At 33.8% G+C, this 23609-nt stretch overlaps 1 non-coding gene across 1 annotated transcript; it reads left to right on the top strand.

Annotated features, from left to right (window-relative positions):
- Nucleotides 1–3315: 3315 nt before the first annotated feature.
- Nucleotides 3316–3422, top strand: LOC127108776 (small nucleolar RNA R71). The gene has a single exon (XR_007796289.1). It is a non-coding gene; the product is annotated as a small nucleolar RNA R71 (small nucleolar RNA).
- Nucleotides 3423–23609: the final 20187 nt, after the last annotated feature.

Genomic DNA, 23609 nt, shown 5'->3' with positions numbered 1-23609 from the left:
ACTTCCTTAAGAGTTTATCAAATATCCTGGATATAAAATGTGATCCACCATCACTTATGACAAGTCGTGTACTCCAAATCTGGGGAAAATATTGTTTTTAAACAACTTGATGACTACTCTTGTGTCGTTAGTGGGTGAGGCTATAACTTCTATCAATTTGGACACATAGTCGACGGCTACCAAAACATACTTGTTTCCCATCGAAGATGGAAAAGGTCCCATGAAACCAATACCCCAAACATCAAATAATTCCACTTCTTGGATGTTCTTCAAAGGTATTTCGTCGCGTCTTGAGATGTTTCCAGCGCACTGGCACCGGTCATATTGGACAATATAAGTATGGACATCATGCCATAGTGTTGGCCAATAAAGACCAGCTTGAAGGATCTTAGTGTATGTCTTGGATGTGCTTGAATGTCCACCATAGGGTGAAGAGTGACAATGCTCTATGATATTTCTAACTTCTTCTTCCAGGACGCAACGTCGAAAAATGTTATTTGTTCCTCTTTTAAAAAGGAGTGGTTCGTCCCAATAAAAATGTCTTACATCTTTAAAGAACTTCTTCTTTTGTTGATAATTGAGGTCAGGTGGTATGATATCAGCGACTAGATAATTCACAAAATCAGCGTACCATGGTACACTGCTAATCTCTGAAACTGTTCCAATGTTGTCTCTATCAGGTTCAAGGGGAATGGTATCTAACTTAGCTATCAATCTGCCCTAGGTGAAATCATCATTTATAGGTAAATGGTATGGCTTCAAATGCTCTAGTCTGGAAAGATGGTCAGCAACTACGTTTTATGTTCCTTTTTTGTCTCGGATATCTAAGTCGAACTCTTGTAGCAAAAGGATCCATCTGAGTAATCTAGGTTTCACATCCTTTTTGCTCATAAGGTAACAGATAGCTGCATGGTCTTTATAGACTATAATCTTAGATCCGACAAGATAAGACCTAAATTTATCAATTGCAAAAACTACAGCTAGGAGTTCCTTCTCTGTTGTCGTATAATTGAGTTGAGCGGCATCTAGGGTTCTACTAGCATAATATATCACATGTAATTTCTTATTTTCTCTTTGCCCTAAAATAGCTCCTACAGCGAAATCGCTAGCATCACACATTATTTCAAAAGGTTGGGTCCAATCCGGAGTTTGTAAAATGGATGCTGAAATTAGCGCTTGTTTTAAATGATTAAAGGCTTCGATACATTTTTCATCGAAAATGAATTCAACGTCTTTCATCAGAAGGTCGGTCAGGGGTTTTGTTATTTTAGAGAAATCTTTGATAAAGCGTCGGTAAAAACCAGCGTGTCCAAGAAAACTACGAACTTCTCTAACAGTCTTAGGAGGGTTAAGGTTTTCTATCACTTCTATCTTTGCTTTGTCGACCTCAATGCCTCTTTCAAATATTATATGTCCTAACACTATGCCTTCTTTAACCATAAAGTGGCATTTCTCCCAGTTTAATACAAGGTTAACTTCTACGCATCTTTCTAGAATTTTCTCAAGATTAATGAGGCAATTCTCAAAGTCAAACCCACATACCGAGAAATCATCCATGAATACTTCCATAATCCCGTTGAGATAATCTACGAAGATTGACATCATACAACATTGGAAAGTAGTTGGCACATTGCAGAGTCCAAACGACATTCGTCTGTAAGCAAATGTTCCGTAAGGACAGGTGAAGGTTGTTTTCTCTTGATCCTCGGGGTGTATGGGTATTTGGAAAAATCCAGAATATCCATCTAGATAACAAAAGTAAGAGTGTCTAGCAAGACGCTCAAGCATTTGATCTATGAATGGAAGGGGGAAATGGTCTTTCCTAGTTGCCTTATTGAGTTTCCTATAGTCTATGCACATCCGCCTTCTATAGAGTTGACCGATCCTAACGGGGATGTCTTCTAATATGCCTACAGGATACTTAATAGATCTATCGGCTAATTGGAGGGACATCTTAGTTGGTTGTAATTCTCCTAAGTTTAACCTTTTACACACAGCTAAGGGCATTAAACTCACACTAGCGCCTAAGTCCAGGAAAGCTTTATCGATCACATGACTCCCTAGAATGCAAGGTATAGAAAAACTCCCAGGGTCTTTCTCCTTCTTAGCTAGTTTATTCTCGGAAATAAAGTTGCATTCCAAGGGTTTGGGATCGTCAAGCCTATGCTTGTTGGTTAAGATATCTTTGAGAAATTTGGTGTAAGATGGAATTTGGGTGATGGCTTCGGTGAAAGGAATCTCTACATGAAGCTTCTCTATCACTTTTATAAACTTTTGGTATTGGTTATTGATTTTGGTTTGTTTAAGTCTTTGCGGATATGGGATTGGTGGTTTGTACGGGGGTGATGGTTTGTAAGTTTTATCCTTGGCTTCTCCTTCTTGGTCGGTTTGTTTTTCGGGTTCCACTGGTTCCTCTTCTTGGTTGGTAGGTATATTTTCTTTAGAAGCTTTGGACTCACTCATTGCTGGGTTATGAGGCTCTTCGTAAGCGGTACCACTTTGTAATGCGATAGCGTTAGCTTGCCCTCAAGGGTTGAGTTGAGGTTGTCCAGGAATTGTCCTTCGGGTGTAGTTTGTGGGGCTTGATTTTGTGCTACCTGTGAGATCTGGGTTTCAAGCATCTTATTGTGAGTAATTATCTGATCAACCTTAGTCCCTAATTGCGTTATCAGTTTTTTTACGTGAATGTTCTGGTTTAGGAATTCTTTATTTTATTGAGTCTGGCCTGATATAAAGTTCTCCATGATCTTCTCAAGGTTAGGCTTCTTGGGCACAACTTGCATAGGTTGATTTGGTTTTTGGGCTTGAAAACCTTGTGGTCTTTGAGGTGAAAATTTTTGGATAGGGTTCTGGTTTTTATAGGAAATATTCTGGTGATTCTTCCATCCAGGGTTGTAAGTGTTTGAAAATGGGTTACCTTGGGCGTAATTCACTTGGTCGGTGTTCAGGTCGTTCAAAAGGTTACATTCCGTTGATTCGTGTCCTTTAGATCCACAAAGTTCACACTCTGTGTGGACTACCGTTGCGGTGTTAGAGTTTGTAGAAATATGTTCGACCTTAAGGGCTAAAGCGTCCATTTTCGCTTGCATCATGTCCATAGAAATTATCTCATGTATTCCACCCTAGGTCTCCTTTTTCTCTACTGATGCTTGTTCAGTTCCCCATTGGTAATGGTTTTGGGCCATATCCTCAATTAGGTCACAAGCTTCAGGGTAAGGTTTTTTCATCAACGCGCCACCAGCGGCAACGTCGATGCTCATCTTTGTGTTATAATGGAGTCCATTGTAGAAGGTATGAACGACCATCCATTGTTCTAGGCCATGGTGTGGAAAGACTCTTAACAGCTCTTTGTATCTCTCCCAAGCTTCAAAAATTGATTCTCCTTGGTTTTGAGTAAATCTAGTTATTTGTTTTCGAAGAACAACAGTCTTACTAGGGGAAAAATATCTAGCAAGGAATACTCTCCTAAGGTCTTCCCAGGTAGTTATTGAGTTAGCTGGAAGTGAATCTAACCATGAACGTGCTCTATCCCCGAGGGAGAAAGGAAATAATCTTAAATGAATCGCATCAGGTGAAGCACCATTAGATTTAAAGGTATCGGCCAGTTGGATAAAGACTTTTAAATGTTGATTTGGGTTCTCAGTAGCGAGACCCGCGAATTGGTTCTGTTGCACTAATTGCAGTAAAGATGGTTTTAGTTCGAAATTGTTGGCAGGAATGAGGGGGTTTACTATACTAGAACTAGGTTCCTCGTCAGAGGGTTGGGAAAATTCCTTAAGAGGTCTTCGGTCGCGATTCTCGGCCATAGCTTTCTTAATTCGGACGAGTAAGAGGCGTGTACGAGTGTAACGTTTGGGTTCCGCTAAAGAATCTACTAAATTTCCGGTACTACGGGTTCTTCGCATTTACCATCTAATAATGCCTTAGTCTAGACGATGTAACAACAGGGTACGAAATTTGACGAAGTTGTTCCCTGGCAACGGCGCCAAAAACTTGATCGCTCTATTCGCAAGTGCATGAATCGCGTCAGAGTAATATAAAAGAATATCGATCCCACAGAGACCAAATCGTCAATCTATCGATTACTATTGTTACGATGTTTATCTAAGGCGGTACAAATGATATATTGATGTCGCAAAATAACAGTAAAGAAAGAAAATGATAAATACAGTGCAGATAAAGATAGGCTTGAATGTATTTCACGTCAGTTAAATGATGCTTCGATTGTCTAAATAGAACTACTTATGGGGCAATATTTTCTACTCTTGAAAAGAATCCATTTAACAGGAACTGTCGCTTTCGCATATTCAGAACCGAGTTTACCCTTAAATTAAGGCCTTTTATTGTCACTTATAAAAGGTGCGCAAAACGCTAAAGTATTAAACCTATTTTTAAGAAATAAGACTCGTAAACTTAGTTGAAAAGTGATTTTGATTCGGAAAGTTTACCCAAAGAGTTTCTTGATTTTAAATCTATCAACCCGTCCGAAAACAGTTTCAAAAATCGTTTTTCCTTAAAGTGATAAAAATTCCTAGTTAACTAAGCCAGGGTGCTTTCGCACTCCTTGAGTAGTTAAAATTAACCAAGTTTATTTCAGAAAACTCGAATTAAAAATCAAAACAGCCCCTAAAGCATTTCTACAAATGCAATATGTGAAACATCTCTTTAACCAGGATCCTTACATTCTAACCTTTGAAAGATTTAGCCAAACATGGTGATACAAATAAATACAACGATATTGAACATGTTGAAAAGAAGTTTAAAATATAAGGCGTGAAGAGCAAGTAAAGCGTGTAAAACAATTAAAACGAGCAATAAAGATAATGACGAGAAAATTAAATAAATTAAAGCATGGCAAGAAAATTAAATAAAGTAAAGCATGGCAAGAAATTAAATAAAGGAAGGCATGGCAAGGAATTAAATAAAGTAAGGCATGGCAAGTAAAATAAAAAGGTGATTAAATTAGAACCTGCTCCAAACGGAGGCTTTAAATCTGGTACAAGGAAGTAAATAAACCATTGACTTTGAAAATAAAGTTGACAACAAAATCAAAGTGCTCCAACTCACTTACACTAAGGTGTGATAACCCCTCGATGTGACGGATTACCGCTTTTACAGATGATATTATAGTCTTAGTGTTGTAAACTAAGTTGGATGTATTGGAAGTGAACTAGAACGACCTATTTATAGAGGAACTTAATAGCATGCAAAGACCAGGATGCCCTTCAACTTCTCTTTAGTGGGAACGTGGGATTCAAAGGTGGCGCCCGCCACCCCTCCATGGCGCCCGCCATGTGAGTAGATGGGGAAGTTCGTGGGATCTTGGCAGTTTCCACCTGGTCGAGGGCTGATGTGTCATGGCTTCTCCTATAGCGTCCGCCATGCAGAACGCCACGAGTACAATATTTGCCAAAAACCCTGATTTTATGGTCTTTTTGCTTCGTTTCTTCTACAAAGGTCCTGAAAGAGCTAAATACCTGAAAACAACACAAAAGAAAGCATAACACAAGCAAAATGATAATAAAGACCTAATAAACATGTGAATTCCGAGTCAAATACACGGTGTGATTTAGTGTGATCAAATTCTCCCACACTTAAACCTTTGTTTGTCCTCAAGCAAAACTCTTTATAGATCATGCAAGAAAAACAGTATCAACCAGAGTTAATTCAAGGCTAAAAAGGCTTATAAGTTCATTCAACAAATGTATCGATAGATATTAACTAATCGAACTAAGGATATTGTAGTGACACTTTCTGCAAATGCGGTCATAGGCTTCGTTCCTATACAAATCAATCCATATCACCCCACCATACATAGGCCTTCTTTTCATCTTCTTCAAGTCCTTTTTATTCAGATGCAATCACATTAAGCTTGTTATCCGTACATACTCATAGTAAGGTGACCGGTTAGTGATTATGATCTTAAGCATGGGGCTCTGGTACATAAGTTGGTGTAACCCCTTTATTTAACCCAATTGTAGTTGTGGGGGATTGGATCGTAATCCACCCTACCAAGTTCAACACCAGATACCTCTGAACCAACCAACAATAGACATATTATATATTTTTTATTTTTCTTCTGCATGTTTCGCAAACCTCTTTATTTTGCTGGGTTAAATGACCGTGTGAGAGTCACCTAGCCCGGGATTTCATACAACTAGAGAACAAAGCAGAAATTTTTATGATCATTCACTTATTTTCATCGGTCCCCTACGTAGAGCATGCTTAAGTCGGAGCTGACTGCAAGGATAAACTACTTAAGGACTTATTTAGAACAAAAACTAGGGCCACAACATATGGGGTATCGGGATCGACTCTTATAATCATGAAGCCTACGGTGTCAAGACGATATCGATTTTTAGAAAAAGTTTTCCCAAGTCTTTTACATCCTGTCATAAACCTTGTCTTATAGCCTGAATATTCAAAATACACTGTTTTCTTTGCTCACAATTTTTTTGGTAAGGCTAAAGAAATGGGAGAAGTACGAATACACCACACAGATGACTCGTCAAACACATGTTATTTTATTGAAAGAAAAGCAAACAACTAAAGCACAGAAAACATACTGAAAATAAAGGAAAGCGAAAAGAATCTCCTCCCACACTTAAAACGAGCAATAAAGATAATGGCGAGAAAATTAAATAAAGTAAAGCATGACAAGAAAATTAAATAAAGTAAAGCATGGAAAGGAAATTAAATAAAGTAAAGCATGACAAGAAATTAAATAAAGTAAGGCATGACAAGGAATTAAATAAAGTAAGGCATGACAAGTAAAATAAAAAGGCGATTAAATTAGAACCTGCTCCAAACGAAGGCTTTAAATTTGGTACAAGGAAGTAAATAAACCATTGACTTTGAAAATAAAGACGACAGCAAAATCAAAGTGCTTCAACTCAATTACACTAAGGTGCGATAACCCCTTGGTGTGACAGATTACCGCTTTTACAGATGATATTGTAGTCTTAGTATTGTAAACTAAGTTGGATGTATTGGAAGTGAACTAGAACGACCTATTTATAGAGGAACTCAACAGCACGCAAAGACTAGGATGCCCTTCAACTTCTCTTTAGTGGGAACGTGGGATTCAAAGGTGGCGTCCGCCACCCCTCCATGGCACCCGCCATGTGAGTAGATGGGGAAGTTCGTGGGATCTTGGTAGTTTCCACCTGGTTGAGGGTTGATGTGTCATGGCTTCTCCTATAGCGGCCGCCATGCAAAACGCCACGAGTACAATATTTGCCGAAAACCCTGATTTTATGGTCTTTTTGCTTCATTTTTTTCTACAAAGGTCCTGAAAGAGCTAAATACCTGAAAACAACACAAAAGAAAGCATAACACAAGCAAAATGACAATAAAGACATAATAAACATGTGAAATCCGAGTCAAATACACGGTGTGATTTAGTGTGATCAGATTTTCAGGGCTGCAACTTGTTGTATAGTGGTAAGTATTCTAGCCTATCAAGTGACTTTGTAAGGTACTTTTTCTAATTGATCCAATTTTTTTCCAAAAAATCATAAAAAAATCAACAAACAGTACTACTACCTTTGAAGATGCTTCTAAGGGATATTGACCCTCAAAATCGCAAATTCTTTTTTTTTTAATTTTATTTGAATTCTTTTATTTTTCTTATTTTCAAAAAAGCCAAAAAAAATTGTAGAGTTTTTTATTTTATTTTATTTTTAGTAATATTTAAAAAAAAACTAAATTTTATTATATTTTAATCATTTTATTACATTTTTAGTTATATTTTATTTTCATAATTTATTTTATTAGAATTATTAGTATTGTTGTGTTTGTTTGTTGCATGACCATATTCTAATATGGTTGAAACTTAACAAACTCTAAGAGAATTTGCTCAACTTGATTAACTTTTTGTAGATTTCCCTACTTTGTCTGATTTTGATGACACTTATACTTGTGATTTTTATAATGATACTCACTTATGTTTTGTTTGTACTGAAATTGAAGATGTTTTACAGAGTGATATTTTTTTTGAGATTTTTACTAACATGGTTGATATTTAGATGTAAATGTAGCTCTTGCTACCAAAATTTTGCCATCTATTAAGCAACAACCTACATTAAAGCTAAAGTCACTTCCTGTGTTTTTAGAAATTAATGAGAATTTCCTATAATAATTCCATCTAAATTTGAATATGAATAGGAGCAAAAGTTGTTACAAGTATTGAGGAAACATAGGAAGGCAATTGGTGGACCTTGGCTGACATTCTTGGTATTAGCTCATCAATGTCTATGCATCAGATATTAATTGAGGATGGGGAAAAATCAGTTATGCAGACCCAAAGGCGACTTAACCCCTTGATTTTAGATGTTGTGAAAAATGAGATCTATATTGCACCAGAGGACAAAGACAATACCACTTTCACTTGTCCATTCAACACTTTTATCCATACAAGAATATTTTTTATCCTATAACAAAAAGCGAAGACACTAATAAAAATCTCAAAGTCAATGTACATCGCCTAAAGATATTTCATAAGAGTCCCACTTTGGAAGAAGAAATTATAGAAGAGCTCCCATTGGGAAAGGCTACTTATTCAGACATATATCTGTCTTAACTCCTCGGATGTGTTCTTCTCTCTCTCTCTCTCTCTCTCTTATTTTATACTTGTTTCTTTCATTGAGAATAATGTGTGTTTAAGTGTGTGTGTGTGTGTGTGTGGGAGGGGGGTCATTCACTTTTGTTGTTTTGTTTTTCTTATATATAAAAAATGCATATTTTTTGTTGATTTTTGGGGTTACAAATTTAATAATTTCTCCCTTCTCTTGACTAAAGATCTGTGGTATGATGTGAGTGGCTTTCTTTGCATTCCTGGTATCATAAGTAGGACTTAATTCTGAATTATGCATCATTTGTGGCATATCATTACCCTTAATGAGAATTTGAGCCTTATAATGGATGAAATACAAAAATTTCCATTCCATTTTCTTGCTTGTGTGATTTCACTCATGTTTGTTAGTTACTCTAGAACTTGATTTGACTCTTGTTGAAACTTTTTGTTTGTATGTACACACTGATATGATAATTGCATTTTGTTTTTGTTTTATTTTTAGCCACTTAGTAAAAAAAAACCAACCATAAAATTAGCATCCCTTGTTTAAAGCCCTTTTGAACCTATTTATCCTTTTTTTTTCGCTTATAACTTATTACAAGTCTAAAAGTGAAAAACATTGTTATGACATCATTTAAGGGGATGAAGGAGTCTTGTTTGAATTTGTGTGGGGTTGAACTAGTATAGTTGTGATATTTCAAAAGTTGGCAAACAGAAAAGAAAAGAAGTAAGATAATTCATGTTACTGTCATATTCCTTATGGGGGGGGGGGGGATGAAGAAAAGAAATGAGAATAAAAAATGGTTGCAAAGTTGTTGTAAGTGAATGAAATACTAATTAGTTCAACTCACATGGTCCCATTCGATTCTCTTTCATTTGTTTAAATTTCAGTCTATCACCTCTTAGGATTTATCTCACCCTTAACTTGGTCACGTTACAATCCGAATAAAGTCCATTTGATCTTTGTGTGCATGTATTTAAAATGTGAATATTAGAGTCATTTCAAGCTCAAGGTAGTGATAACTTTCATGATATGCTTTGAGTGTAAACAGATAAGCTAAATACTTGAGAGTTGAGAAAAATTTATCATGTGAGGATCTTACAACTCATGATGTGCTCTTTGATAAACTGCCCTCAAATTTACTTTGATCGTCACAAGAAGTTATTCACTAACATCATATTCCTATAAGCTTGGAATGAGAAACTTGCCTACCCCTTTGTGATCCTGAAAGTCTTTGAAATTTCATGTTCATTTTTTACTCTATTTTGAATTTTAAATTTAGAGTTTTGCTAAGGTACAAAAGTTTAAGTGTGGGGAAATTTGATCAGTTTGTGCTACGATAATTCTTTACTTTCTCTTGTTATTTCTATTGTTTTTATTATGTTTTTCCAATTTTAATTTAGTTTTACTCTTATTTTATGCATTTTGACGCATGCTAATATGCATTGGAAAGCTAAGGTAAGAGCTACAAGTTTCATGTTGAGGCCAAAATCCAATTTTGTAGTTCCTTGTGGATTGCCTCTTTGGGTTGGCTGCATTTAGCAAAATAATAACATGGATAAATGTCCAAGTATTCAATATTGGTCTAGCTTGCTTAAGCTGTAAAAAGCACACACGTTTGGCACGGTGCTCAAATATGTTGGTACGACATCTGAGCCTTGCTCAACAGGTGTCAAAATGTTGCATTTTGGATGAATCTTTGGAAAAGATTCAATTCTATTTTATTGATATTATTTAGCTATATGACTAGGTGATTTGTTTGACAACTTGATGAAGATTAATTCAGATTTAAATGAAGATTTAAATTTGAATTTAAATTTAAACAAATCATATCTTGTTGGAGATATTTAAGAAAAAAATGAAATATCCAACATATTATGTATTAATTCTAGACTAAATCAAAGATATTATCCAAGGAGAAAAACCCAAAATTATAATGCTATATAAGGAGCTCAAAAATCTACGCTAGAAGCCAAGCAATACATTGAAGATTTAGAGTGTTATGGTTTATTTTTGAGTCCTTGTTATTGATGCATGTACACCTCTATGTTTCAATAACTTGACATAGAAGGTTTGTCTAAAGTTGAGTGGTAGTATTCAACATTGATTATTGAGTTTTAAGCTTCAATCACGGGTTATTTGATTGAGATGAAAGTGATTAGGTTCTCATATTTAGGAGGCGACTCTGAATAGAAAGTCATTGGGTAGTGTTAGGAAGGGGCATTGAACAACATAGGGTTTGTTTTTGCTTGTAAGGCTAATTGTACTAAGCTACTAATAGTGAATTTTCTTTCTTGAGTTGTGAACTCATCCCCTCTAACATATGTGTGGTTTCGCTGAATTGGGTAAACAACTATCTGGTTATTTACTGCTTTTCAGCTCCATCGTCTAATATTAGCTATTGTGTTATTTTTGGTGTAACTTATCAAACCTATTGGTGAAGCATAACGTTTGACATTTGTCCCCTGAGGAACATAATTTAAAATTCGGAGTGCGTAGGAGTCTAATTATTATTTGTGTGCCATACTTATTAATTAATTAGTTTTTTGGGCCAAATTTTTGTTTGTCGGGTCGGTTTCTCTTAGAGTCTGGTTTTTCTTGTATTATTTAAGCAAACACACAGTGTTACTGCTAGGTATTCAGTTTTCACGAAATCAAATTAGACGACCTCTAAGAATTCTATTGAGGGCTAAATTTCGTATAATTGATATACTTGATCTTGTTTCTATCAATACTTTGAGGTTTTTACATTTATTAATTCAATCTCTTTTCCTTTTCAATTATGTTATGTGAATTTCAAATGCTTAATTCGATATGTCATAGAGTAGTTTTGATTAAATTCGATTGATTCACGTTCCTTAACCATAATCGTGTTTTAACGTAGCTTTTTCATTAATCCGCATAATCTTTAGTCATTTGATTAATTTGAAATATTGGAGCGTAAACCATACAATATCAATTGCGTTTGTTCAATCGATATTATAATCGAATAATGATCAAATTCGTTTATGGAATAGGTAAGGTAGTAACCCGAGATAAGTCGGAAACCGAAATAGTAGATTAGCTTGTTAATATTATTCATAATCAAGTTCTCTTAATCATAATCATAATCGAAAACCTAAATCCCCCTTTGTTTCAATCGATTGGTTAAAATAATCAAGAGTCCTTGTGATACATCTCGAGTCTCGCTTTCGTATTCTACCATTTAGTAACTCTTTTTTGACTTGTGTGCGATAACGGATCATTCACTATGGTATCTGGAATAATATAGACACTCATAATATATGATGATATTGCTTGGAGTACTGGTTTTATCATTACCTCTTTCCCCGCTTTCGATAATGGACAACCTCTCCAAGAGTTAATTCTCTTCCAAATATGTTCCTTATTAAATGCATAGGTTTTGTTTCTGCTTCTTCCAACCATTGATGGCAAGCCCAAATATGTTATCGTTCCTAATACATGTTGGACACCCATTATTATAGAAAGATCCTTTTATGTTGGTCCACTAATATTTCGTTTGAAGAACACCTCTAATTTGGTCATGTTAATTTCTTGACCCAATGCTTCTTCATAAACTCGAAGAGTTTCCATAATCTTTTTAACTTCAGATAAATTGGCTCTGCAAAAAAGAAAACAATTATCATTAAAAAGTATATGGGACAATATTAGTGTCCCTCTACATATATGCACTCAATGAATATCTCCTATAGTCGTTGCTTTTCTCACAAGTGTTGAAAGTCCTTTTGTTATTAGGATAAAAAGATATAGGAAAAATGGGTCTCCTTATCTCAATCCCCGTCCTGGCTGAATTGGCCCGACTCTATCTTTATTAACCAATACTAAATAATGCATAAATGTTACACACATAATCACCCAGTGAATCCATCTATCCGCAAAACCCATTCGACCTACCACACCTCTAAAAAAAACCCAGACCACTCTATCCTAGGCTTTACTTATGTCAATCTTGAAAGCCAACTCCCCCTTATTTCCCTTGTCTTAAATTTTAGAGCATGCATGATCTCGATGACTATAAGAGTGTTGTCAAGAATAGAAATTCCTTACACAAAATTTGATTGCTCTTATGACATACATTTGGATAAACAACCTTTCATCCTGTTTCCTAAAAGTTTTGATACCATCTTGTACACCACGTTTCACAATGATATAAGTCTCAATTCCTTCATGTTATTAGGATTCACACATTTAGGAATGAGACATATATTTGTGTCATTTAGTGAAGCTGGAAAGAAACCTCAGTCCAACCAATTAGTCACTGCTGCAAAGATATCATCACCACACATATCCCAAAAGTTTTGATAAAGCGCCGAATTAAATCTGTTCGAACCCAATGACTTATCTGGATGCATATGGATCAGTGTTTCATACAATTTCACGTTGGTAATAGGTGCAAACAATCTTTCATTATCATCACTTGTGATTCACTATTATAGGATAGAAATAACAAGTTTATATATTCATTATCAAGTCTTTCCCCAATAACATGAAAGGTATATATACATGTATAATTGATTGGGACACAAGTAACAAACTAAAATAACAAAAAAAATCTGAAATTATTTGCCTATAACCGGTTACACCAAACTTGTAACTGGTTACAACTATTTCAACAATTAAATCCAACTTTATGGTAACCGATTACAAAAACGCAGTAACCGTTTACACCTGTCCTAACAGCCAAAAACATTACATCCTGTAACATGTTACCAAAATGCAGTAACTGGTTACATCACTTGAATTATTGTTTTTTCATAACACACCATCTTAATTCAAGTGTTCCAAGTCTTCCATGCTCATGTTCTTCTTCAATCTATTGAGCACTTCAATTGTGACACCTTTGGTCAGCAAATCGGCCACTTGGTATTCACTTCTACAATATCCCAATCTCAACCTTCCTTCACTAACAAGTTCCCTCGTGTAGTGAAATCTCATTTCGATATGCTTTCCCTCCCATGTATAATTGGGTTCTTAGCAAGATTTATAGCGGAAAGGTTATCGACCATTAGCATTATAACGTCACCCTATTTGCTACCAAGCTCCTTCAATAGATTCATCAACCACACGGCTTAACACACACATAACGAAACGACAATGTACTCAACCTCACAAGAAGAGAGTGTAACTACTGGTTCCTTCTTAGAACGCCATGAGATTGGTGTTTCACCTAATATAAAGATGTATCCAGTTGTAGACTTTCTATAATCTTTATCTCCGCACCAATTGGAATCGGTAAAATCGACCAAATTGCATTTTTTGCTCGTGTCCATTATGGGAAAAATAATTCCATAGCCAATAGATCTTTTGACGTGTCTTAGAATCCTCTTGACTGTTGCCAAGTGAGACACCTTCGGTCTCTCGGTGAATCTACTTATAATACTGACACTAGACGCCAAATTTGGTTGCGTATTGCACAAGTAATACAAGGATCCTATCAGCCTCCTATACTGAGATGGATTAACATCTTACCCATCCTCATTCTTCGACAACTTTAGCCTCGGTCAAACAGGAGTAACGGAATCATTACAATGCTCCATTTCAAAATTCTTCAAAATCTCAAGTACATACCTTCTTTAGTGCATGATCAGTCCCTTTTTAGACTTGTGGGATTCAATGCCAAGGAAGTATGTTATAAGGCCAAGGTCGGTCAACTCAAACTCTTTCATAAGCTCACTCTTTAACTTAGAAATTCACTCTTCATCGCAGTCCGTAATCAACAAATCATCTACATAGAGACAAAGTATTATCATCCCTTCATTTGTATCCTTCTTCACATACACACCATGTTCAGATACACACTTCTTTAAGACAATCTCCTTTAAGAACCCATTTATACTCTTGTTCCATGCTCTTGGATCTTGTTTCAAATTGTACAACGCTTTATTCAACTTGTAGAACTTTGACTCTTGGTTTCTCACAACAAAACCACGGGGTTATTTTACATAAACTTCCTCTTCAAGAGGTTCGTTCAAAAATGTTGATTTAACATCCATTTGATAGATGAATCAATTATTGTTATTTTAAATACCAATAACTAATCTAATGGTCTCAATTCTAGCAACCGGTGCAAATACCTCTTCGAAGTCTATGCCTTTTCTTTGCAAGAATCCATTTGCAACTAATCGATTCTTATGCTTGATTATTTCACCCTTGGGATTTGCCTTCACTTTGATCACTCATCTTACACCAATTGACTTCTTTCCTTCCGGTAGATCAACCAACTCCCAAGTCTTGTTCTTCTAAATCTATTCCAACTCCTCCTTCATAGAACAAATCAATTTTTTTTATCACTCAAGGCATTTTTCATTTTACTGGGTCTAAATTCGACCATAAGTGCAAAATAGGCTAAATCACTATCATCAATGACTTCGTTATCTCAAAACAACTCACAATCTTGGAATCACAAAGTTGGTAAAAATGGAGTAATTGAGTGTGGAAATGGAGAGATAAAGAGAGAATTAGAGAGAGTATAATTGAGGGTGAGAATATTTTCATTCAACATTAATAACAATGATATCTCAAAGGTATATATATACATGTACGATTGATTGGGACACAAGTAATAAACTAAAATAACAGAAAATCTGAAACTAACTGTCTGTAACCGGTTACACCGGTTACAACAAACCTGTAACCAATTACAACTATTTTAACAATTAAATTCAACTCAATGGTAACTGGTTACTAAAACGCAATAACTGATTACACCTGTTCTAACAATAAAAAACACTACACCTTGTAACCGGTTGCCAAAACACAATAATTGGTTACATCACTTGAATTATTGATTTTTCACAACACCTTTTGCAGTTATTGTTCGCGGGCCCCACTCCTTGCTGCACTTGTTCAGCATGTGACTGATTTCCATCTCCCTCACCAAAACACATATTATCGTTTGTCTCTTCCCTCAGCCACCTTGAAGCTAGTCTACCACCATTCCTTTTTACTTATGCTCTGAGCTCCCCAGACCATCCCCTTACTCCGTTATAGTTTTGCATGACAAATCTCACCTCACACTTATTTTCAAAATGCCCCATTTACACCACATACAAAGCAGAACAACCTTAGTTTCTCATACTTGAATGCAACAATACACCATTTCCCTGAATTGTTCTTCACTATAGTATTCTTCTTTAAAGGTTGGTGCACATCAATTTTAACACACAACCTCATGTATTATCGCCAAAAGCTAGTGTTATTATTTTTGTCATACTCAATAAACATACCTATGTAATTTGCCATTGATCTTCCCACCTTCTCCAACATGAGCCCTGCAAGCAAGTTATGGACTTGTACCCAGAATTCAACATGGAACAATGAAATATTTTCAACTTGGACTCCTAGTTTCATCCTCTCAATTATCAGCAAGTGATTGTCGAATGTCCATGGACCGCCCTTCGGCGCCGCCTCCATATCTAGAACATGTGCGAAGTGAAACAAAAATAGGCCCTCATTCACTTGTTTAATGGCCACACCCTTCATCGGTCTCCATAGATCTGATATCTACACATTCATTGATTTCACATGGATGAGTTTGTCACATAAGAATCTCCCCACCAAACACCACCGAAGGTCTCCCACTTCCTCTCCACCCTTCTCAATGTTGAAGCAGAACCCTTCCTCTTCCCTCTCCTCGTTTAGCGACAATCTTTCATGATGAGAACTAGACATAATACTCAATCAATAAAAAGACATGTATCAATTAACAATAATAGAGATTGAACAAATATCACTCTTCTCAAAATTGAAATTAATAATTCTTAATAGAGATAGAAAATACTAAAATTATAGCAGTTAGATATTACTTAAAGAGTATTTTAAGATAGATACCATTAAATAATTATAAAAATAACTTTTATAAATGTAAAAGAGTCCTTGTAAAATACGAGTCATATTACTTGAAGAATATTTTAAGATAGATAATGAAAATAAATTATATTTGTTTGGATTTTTTTATTAAAAAACAAAATTAAGTTTGGGCAAAACTAATACTTAAATGGGTGACTTATTAAAGAGTCTTTTTTCCGCACCTTATCCATTATTTTCTTGTAAAAATATAAATTTATAAAATATATTGAAATTCCATCACAATTTGGAATAGCAATAAATGCTAGTCAACCATCTTGAATGAAGTGTGAGCCATTGCACAATATTTTTTTCCTTAAAAACTCAAATCAAGAGTTGTAAAAGTAAGAAGTTAAAATACTCATACAATTTAAAATGATAGGTTCATATTGATACCGGGATGATTAAAAAAGAAAGAAAAAAAACTTGCCAACAAAATATTTGTGGAGAGAATTTGTGTCCTCTACCGAATATATTTTAAATAGATATTAGAGAGTTAAAGGTAGTAAAATGGTCGGTCTAATCTGTTTTAAATTCGTAAAAAAAAATTGGGATAGACAATTTCGTCAAGTAAAATTGACTTAAAAATATAACATATTTAGTTAAGGTGACGAGTTCGCAGACGGCGGACTTGCCACCTATTTTTTATTTTTTTTATTTTTATCTTTGTAATAGATTAATAGATTTATTTTTACATTTCAATTAGATTTTTCATTTATTTTTAGAATAATTTTTTATAAAGTATTTTTTTAATAAATTTTACTTTAAAAAATATTGCATAAATTCATAAATAAATGTATAAAATAGAATCATCAACAAGTAATTTAAAATTATAGTTCAAGTATTATCTTCCAATAAACCAAAATAAATATTTTGAGTGTTTGATAACTAGGTTGGAGAACTGACGGATCAACCTGCCCTTTTTTTGGCGGACTTAAGACAAGACGGGCTTAAAGACGGGCGGATTGAACGGGTAAGAGGACACAAAATCCTAATCCAACCCACCATATTTTACGGGGCGTGGGTCGGCCCAACGGATCACAATCCGTTTTTCCACCCCTTCCACCGAGGAGTTGAAAGGAATGACATCAAACTTCTCCAAAAAAATATACAAACCAAGTTTCAAATCCATGACTTTTGATTCTTTAGCAAAAGCCACAATCACTTCCCCGACGTAAACATTTTTAACTTCAAATATATTTAATGAATTGTATCATTTTTATTTATCAAATAAATATTTTAAAAATTCACTAACAAAAACTTAGGACAAAAAATTATTTATAGGTTAAATTGAAAAATCATTAATATAATTAAAAGACCATTACCATATAATATACCTTTGATTATGAAAATGTCTTCCGTAAAGGGTGCTTCTGACATCTTCATCCTATCAAACAAAGGTGGCAGAAACACGCAAACTGTCAACAACATGATTGAAAAATTACCAACTTCAATTTGCAACGGTTCTCTCACTTTCGAGTCGGTTTGCCAAAGAATTATGCTGGTTCAAATAAGCCAGTTTCTTAGATCATAAGTAATCCTTTTTTTCCATGGGTTCTTGGATGAAACGAGTAGGAGAGGGAAAGTGGTGAAGTGGAGTCCACAAGAACAAGTACTAGCTCATTCTTTAGTGGCATGTTACATGACACAGTGTAGTTGGAATTCAACAATGGAAGCAATTGCTTTAGGAGTTCTGGTGTTGGTATTTTCTGTCGTAAATTATTAAGAATTAATCATCTTAAATGTGTTTTAAAATAACAAGAAAATATGTAAATGAAGATTAATTTCAAATTCAGAAATAGGCAATACTTGTGAAGAGTTGCAGTGGATTTGAATTCAGAAATAGACAACACTTATGAAGTGTTGCAGTAGGTTTAAATTCATAAATAAGCAACACTTGGTGAAGTATTGCAGAATGAAAGTATGCAACTTTTGAAAAATGTTGCAGTAGGTGAAACAATGTAACTTTTGGTAAAAATACGTAATTTTTGACAAAATGTTGTAACTCTTGTTAAAAGGAAGTTGTTTCATAAAGGATCGTAACCTTGTGAAACAACATCAGGCTCGACCCTGTGCATGTGCTGCAGCACAGGGCCTCACATTTTATAAGGCCCCAAAATTTAAATTTTTTTATTTATACATATTAATAAAAATAAGGATAATGCTAACTTGTGCCCGAAGGACACATATTAAAAAAACCCACAAATATAAAATTTATTTTAAAAAAATAATTTTTTTTATTAATTATAAGTTTCTAATAAATTCAATATACAATTTCCAAGAATTTGTTTCTATATTTATCTCTTAACTTGTGTGATTGGGGCACAAGTTAGCATTACCCTAAAAATAAATAAAATGTTTTTAAAAAAACTCAATAATTAAAAAAATATTATGATAAAAATTTAATACATACAAAAATTAAGATTGATGAAAACTCAAAATAATTATAATTAAATTTATTTTTAATTAATATATAATTGTATTGTTGATATATTTTTTTAATTATTATAATTGTATTTTTAAAAGTTTTGAACCTATTTTTAAAATTAGAACAGAACCTCCGATATGATTGAGTCGATCCTGAACAACATCAATATGACCTATAAATACTTCATTACAAATTCAGAAAAATATAACAAAATCATACTTCCTTTTCACTAAAATTTCAGATACTCTTCCCTACATTCGAGTTTTCATCGATCTTGTACAAACTCAAGTATAAACTGAATTATCATGGATATTCATGCGTTCCAACTCTAAGACATTCGAGAGTGCTTGAAATACTTATAAGAAAATTGATTTCGTTCACTATTCTAACCTTGATTTGTTCGATATAAATTATTTTTCTAATAATCTTATAAGTATTACAAACTATCGATATAAATTACTTTCGTTTCAAGTATTAAAGTGACAAATCAAGAATACTAGAAAAAAGAGTATAAGAAAAAATCGTTATTATCGATCCAAATACGTTTTTATAATTTTTTTATAGAAATTAAAATAATGTGAAAATTATAAAATCAAGATCCAAAATTAAATTTTAGTTATAATTGACATTAAAGTAAATGATTAATGATATTATAATTTTTGGATAATTATTAATCGGTATGAATCTAGAAATTATCTTATAAATTTATTATCCATAATATAATTTTAAAATGGCTTGAGAATGTATGTAACAAGGATGCTGTAATATAAGTCTTCATAACAGGCATCTTTTATGTCACATAGTAATATGTTATATGTTGTGTTACGTACGTGTGTATATTTAATGCATTTGTGTTTTCCTCTAAAAAATTATCGCTGCTTTTTTGTCATGTATTGTTGTGCGTACAAACAAAACAACATGACTGCATTATCTTCAGTACTTTTTTCTATATAAATAGATGATTAATAAAGTTTTTTCTAACATATGTATATATCATGATTTGGTGTGGTACGGTAATACAGAAAGTTTGAAAATATATATGCATCAATTGAAACGATGCACTACTTCAAGTATAACTCATAGAAAGTAATTTGAAACAAGTGCATAAATGAAAATGTGGTATTGAAAGTAATCATGATAGCGATATACTATAATCCACTATTATATTTGTATATGCAAAATGAGCAATTATTTTCACATGTCCATCAGTATATGATTATGGAAAATATCTAGTATGCATGATATGAAAATTAATATTATGTATAGTACGGATTATATATTTATTTATATTAGGTATCCATCAATTTCTGTTTATATTAATGGTTTATTCAGTCAGTATTAAAAAATTGTATGGAAATTAAAAGACATGATAAATAGTCAAAGTTTCTAATTTTAATTTATACAGTTTAATAAATGATATTATTTTAATTTATTTGTTTAATTTTGAATTAAATGATACACTTATAATTATAAATTTTAATGAAACCTTTATTCCAATACTATGGTAATTGTTTGTGTTGAGGCATATAATTCAAAAATGTATCATGATTTATATAGATTTTTGAATTTATTATATAATTATTGAATCATGAGATATGGAATTTTGAGAACCTTATCACGAAGGATAAGGAATTCGAGATTCCCACAAATGAAGAATCTCATGAGGAACGTTCTCTACAAATTGTTGAAACATAAACCAAAAGTTCTTTACGGATTGTTTAAACACAACCCGAACTTAGGATAAGTAAGAGAGTCCGAAATACTAAGGATCTAGGTCTAAACAAAATTGATTCACGCTTATTTCTTTTATCTAGTAGAAGGAAAAAATGAGAATCATGTTCTTAAGACTCCTTTTATTCTTCAAGTGTAAGATGATCATAAGATTTATAAAGAAGTAGTAACTTCAAGGGACTCATCCTTTTGGCATGATGTTATCCAAGACGAAATGAATTCAATAATTTCAAACCATACTTGGAAACTTGTCTATCTACTTGAAGGATCAAGACCCATTGGATGCAAGTGGGTGTTTAGAAGGAAATATCCTGATGATGGTACACTAAACACCTACAAGGATATATTAGTAACCAAGAGTTTTAGACAAAAGGAAGATATTGATTATTTCAACACATATGCACTAGTAGTAAGCACAATGAAAACTAGAGTATTGTTTGCATTAACTTATTTGCATGACCTTATAGTTCATCAAATAAATATCAAAACAACATTACTAAATGGAGATCTCAATGAGAAGATTTAAAAGGAGAAACGTGAAGGTTATGTGCTTCTTGTTAATGAACAAAAGACGTGCAAACTTGTCAAATCTTTGTATGGATTAAAACAAGCACCGAAACAATGACATCAAAAATTTGACCTTGTCATTGCAAGATTCACCAATTAAGGGGGAATACATAACTTAGGAGGAGACAATATTTTATCATCATCAAAGGGGGGAGATTACGAAGAATACATCTTATATCTAGTTCAGTTTTGATGAAGACAAAGATTATCAAAGAAGAAAAGTATCATAAGTGTCATACACATCAACGATGAAGTCGGTCAAGAAGGTTTAACATAGAAAATCAAGTGAAGATTTGAGACAAGTGAACATAACTAAGGGTGTTCATTACAATTTATATTATACTACTTTAAATTGCTTATAATTTCATCTCTCACTTCATCTAAAACCTTCTTGCATTATCATGCATGACTATCTAAAAACCTTCTTCATTAAACTCTTGTGACAAGTGTTTATACACAAAGTTGTGTGAGAACATTGTGATATTCCCTTGTCTTTATGTTGATTACATATTGATCATTAGCAATGAGATGAATGAAATTTTAGAAACAAAGAGGTTTCTAACTTCCACATTCAAGATGAATGATCTTGGATTAGTTGAGAAAGTATGAACTTTTAGAAACAAAGAATAAAATTTTAGAAACAAAGAGGTTTCTTACATATGGATTAGTGAGAGTTATGAACTTAATCAAACATATTATGTTGAGAAAGTACTTGACAAGTTCAAACACTTACATTTCAAGAAAGTGAGTACTCTATTTGACCCTAGTGTCAAACTTCAAAAGAATGATGAAAGAATTGTGACTCAACTGGAATATTCACGTGCATGCAATGTACTAGGTAAGTAGGACTTAGACATTCCTTTGTGAGAAAATTGATTAAAGATAGAATCATTTCACTCACCTATATACGAACGAGCTATAATTTGGTTGATCCACTTACTAATCCACTGGCCAAAGACTTAGTAAAAACAACCTCCAGAGGCATGAGGTTGAAACTCCTTGAGTAAGTGTTCTGACAACGACGACAACCCAATCTTACGTTAACAGAACATTAGCCTCAAGATTTAATGGGTAACAGCAAGTCGTTGATTTGGATGTTTGTCAAACATTTCATGATAATGTTGACCTTTAAAATGAGGGTTGACTTTTTAAACTCTTAATGAAGTTCAATACCGAGGGTATGTGTCTCATGGAAAAAGATACAATATGAACTTCACCTATGTGAATTTCGAGATGATGTTGTCTCAAAGTGAGAGTTGGAGTTCCTCTCACGGAAAATTCATGAAATAGGAAAGCATATGACCATAAATAAGTGTTATACGAGATATGTAGGGGAAGAACCCTTAAAGAATGTGTGTAAGGTAACACCGGTCTAATCATATGGATTAATGGTTTAAAAATATTGCTACCTAACATTCCGATTAGACTTTGCATTATCCTCATTAATGTTAAGTTTTAAATCGAAAGATACCTAACTGTATTAACATTCATTATTTTTATTTATTTAATTGATCTTGTCATTATTAGAACAAGTAAGGGATTGTTGTAAATTATTAAGAATTAATAATCTTGAGTGTGTTCCAAAATGACAAGGAAATATGTAAGTGAAGATTAATTTCGAATTAAGAAATAGACAACACTTGTGAAGTGCTGTAGTGGGTTTGAATTCAGAAATAGGCAACACTTGTGAAGTGTTTCAGTAGGTTTAAATTCGGAAATAGGCAACAGTTCATGAAGTATTACATAATGAAAGTATGCAACTTTTGAAGAATGTTGCAGTGGGCGAAACAATGTAACTTTTGGTAAAAGTACGTAACTTTTGGTAAAAGTACGTAACTTTTGGCAAAGGGTTATAACTCTTGGTAAAAGGAAATTGTTTCACCAAGGGTCGCAACCTTGTGAAACAACACCAATATGGCCTATAATGTTGGAAATCCCCCAAAACCTATGGAGAATTTCAATCAATCTTGATGAACAAGATTGTTATCACCCACACAATAGCAATGAAAAGAAAGAACAATGGAGAAAGAAAGAGTGTAAAGAACGATGAAGGAGAAGAAGAATTAGAATTCTGCAGAGTTTCTCTCTGCCCACAAACTGTGGAAAACTTCTTATTCACTTTGCAACTGCAAAATACTGTGAATACAATGTTATGAATACTCTATTCACCTCATTACAAAAATAAGGGTTACTCCCTCTACTTATAGATTTAGGTTAACTTGGAACTCAAGCCAAAGCCCAAAACTATAAAAGCCCAAAATAGCTAACACTACTAAAATAGGCCTAAGTCAAAATCCTGTGTGAAACAACATGCTTCGACACTTCGACACACTAACACAATTTAACACACTAGATGGTTCGACACTTCCTTGTTCCTGTCAAGCAACATGCTTCGACATAAGGAATTACAATTCAACACACCACCTAATTCACTGTGTCTA

Source organism: Lathyrus oleraceus, chromosome 7 (genome assembly GCF_024323335.1).
Source record: "Lathyrus oleraceus cultivar Zhongwan6 chromosome 7, CAAS_Psat_ZW6_1.0, whole genome shotgun sequence".
Classification (NCBI taxonomy): domain Eukaryota; kingdom Viridiplantae; phylum Streptophyta; class Magnoliopsida; order Fabales; family Fabaceae; genus Lathyrus; species Lathyrus oleraceus.
The sequence above is the reverse complement of the archived record's forward strand: the minus strand, read 5'-3'. Positions and strand labels throughout refer to the sequence as shown.